Source organism: Salvia miltiorrhiza, chromosome 7, assembly GCF_028751815.1.
Source record: "Salvia miltiorrhiza cultivar Shanhuang (shh) chromosome 7, IMPLAD_Smil_shh, whole genome shotgun sequence".
Lineage (NCBI taxonomy): Eukaryota > Viridiplantae > Streptophyta > Magnoliopsida > Lamiales > Lamiaceae > Salvia > Salvia miltiorrhiza.
Genome location: NC_080393.1, coordinates 52,783,784 through 52,786,343, shown reverse-complemented (window position 1 = coordinate 52,786,343; position 2,560 = coordinate 52,783,784).

Genomic DNA, 2,560 nt, shown 5'->3' with positions numbered 1-2,560 from the left:
GAATAACCTCAAGACCCCAAGTATATAGAGCCCAAGAAGGCCCATAGAAGTGGTACTTCCATTCTTCCGACATCTTCTTCATCCTGAAGTTCAAGCGATTATATGCCGCTGCACCCCAAGGAAATGTGGAGAACTCCGACAAGTCCTCCGCCAAAGCCCACGTCCAGATCTCCACGGGTCGTGGCGTGTCCACGCCCAAAATAAATGCGTGTAGCACCAACAGGTGGGCCACACGCAGTGCTATCGAGCCGTCGGGGTCGTCAATCTCCGTCCACTGCTCAAAAAAAATGTTTGCCAACTCCTTAACTGACAAGCGCTGCCCGCCACAAACTCGTCTGTAGGCTACATTACTATTCAAATTGTGGCGGGCTGTTGGATCGAAACGATGTTGCCCAAATGACAGTCCGGTCACAAGAGCGAAAGCGGCGTGATCAAGGCAAACCTTCTGGCCGTTGATGTAGAACCACATCACATCGTCACTATCCAGCAGATGACGAGAGACAATATGATGCAATGCCATGTTGCACCTGTAGCCCGGATCCCAATCCAACAAATGTCCAAAGCAACCCTGCCTGAACGTATTCTCCAGTGCGTCGCCCCCAATTTCCCTCAGTCGCTCGGGTACCCGGGACAAATAATTGGTCTTGTAGTAAGAACTGATCTGCGTCCCGGGGCGATTTATTGTGTCGGGCCTCCGATAACCGATCTATTCAATACCAAAAATTTATCAATTAAAAAGCCAACATATAATTAATTAAGAAAAATAACACAAAATTTAATAATAACATAACTAATTCAACCAAATAGAATTATTATTAAATCAAATAATTCACGAAAATAATTATGTACATGTAGAGGATCTTCTCGTTAGTTTAATAATTATGCACTACCCAATTCAATTCTTTGGTTGTGTATTTTATTTAAATTATTGAAATGATTTTAAAATTAAACTAAATCAAATTATATACTAAGTAATTCACAAATAACATAACTAATTCAACCAAAATGACTACAACAAAATAACATAAGTAATTCACGTCCCAACAAAATAATTAAACATAATGACTACAACCAAAATGAATATACAACCAATAATTAATTATTTTCGTCCCAACATAAGTAAATTCCGTCCCAATAATTAAACAATGTAATTTTCGTCCCAACATAATTAATTCACGAACACAAGTAATTCGAATTAAACAATCCGGTCCAAAAAATTTCACGAAAATAACATGCTTCTACTTGTTGTGGAAAATAACATCCTTATTCACGAATTTAAAATCAACGAAATAGGATACTTACTTGATTTGAAGAAGAAGCCATGGTGTATGCCTTCGGACGTTGAAAAAATCGTGAATGCTCTCCTTCAAGTTCAAAAAAAATGATTCTCATTCAAACATGGACAAACAAGAAAACCAAGCAAAAAACAAAAATTCATTCCAATTTACCTTCGGTTTGGAATGCTCTCATCTCTCTCAAAAATTTCCCCGATGCTCTTTCTCCTCTCTCTCTCTCTTTCTCGGCTGCCTCTCTCTCTCACTCTCTCTCAAAAAATAAACTGATGCCGTGCGGCTAGGTTAAAAGTTCTACTCAATTCTTATACATGTAAATGGGTTTCTTGGTCAAACAAGCCTTTAAATTGCCGTGTATATCCCCCCAATAAAGCTTCCGCGATTCTCGCCTAACTGTATAGCCGTATGAATTGTCCAATCACCCTTTAAGCTTATAATTTAAAAAAAAAATAGGTTTTCGTGTATAAATAGAAGAAATAGTAGTAAATTAAGGGTAAAAAATACGAATATTATATAAACTGATATGAAAAATTATTTTAAAAACATTTAATAGCTTACCCGTCAGTACTGAGTAGCCGTCCGCTTTAGCCGTGAGTAGTTTCTTACCCACGGCTACGGCAGCCGGCTACATATTTCTGGCGGGTACTTGTGTAGTAAGGTTTATTATGTTTCATTAATTCATAATATATGATTTTATAATTTTTTTATCCACCATTTGCTATTATTTTATGTGTTACAATATTAATTCATATACAATCAAATAAACTAAATAAATTTAGACTTATTGAGTTTATTTTGTCAATCTCCTTCTCGTGAGTTTACTGCAAAGAGATTCCCACCCTATAAAGCTGCATTGTAGCCGTATGAATTGTCCAATCACCCTTTAAGCTTATAATTTAAAAAAAAAAATAGGTTTTCGTGTATAAATAGAAGAAATAGTAGTAAATTAAGGGTAAAAAATACGAATATTATATACAATGATATGAAACATTATTTTAAAAATATTTAATAGCTTACCCGCCAGTACTGAGTAGCCTTACGCTGTAGCCGTGAGTAGTTTCTTACCCACGGCTACGGCAGCCGGCTACATATTTCTGGCGGGTACCCACTTGGTATGGTGTATTATGTTTTACTGATTCATAATATATGATTTTGTAATTTTTTTATGCACCATTTGCTATTATTTTATGTGTTACAATATTAATTAATATACAATCAAATAAACTAAATAAATTTAGACTTATTGAGTTTATATTGTCAATCTCCTT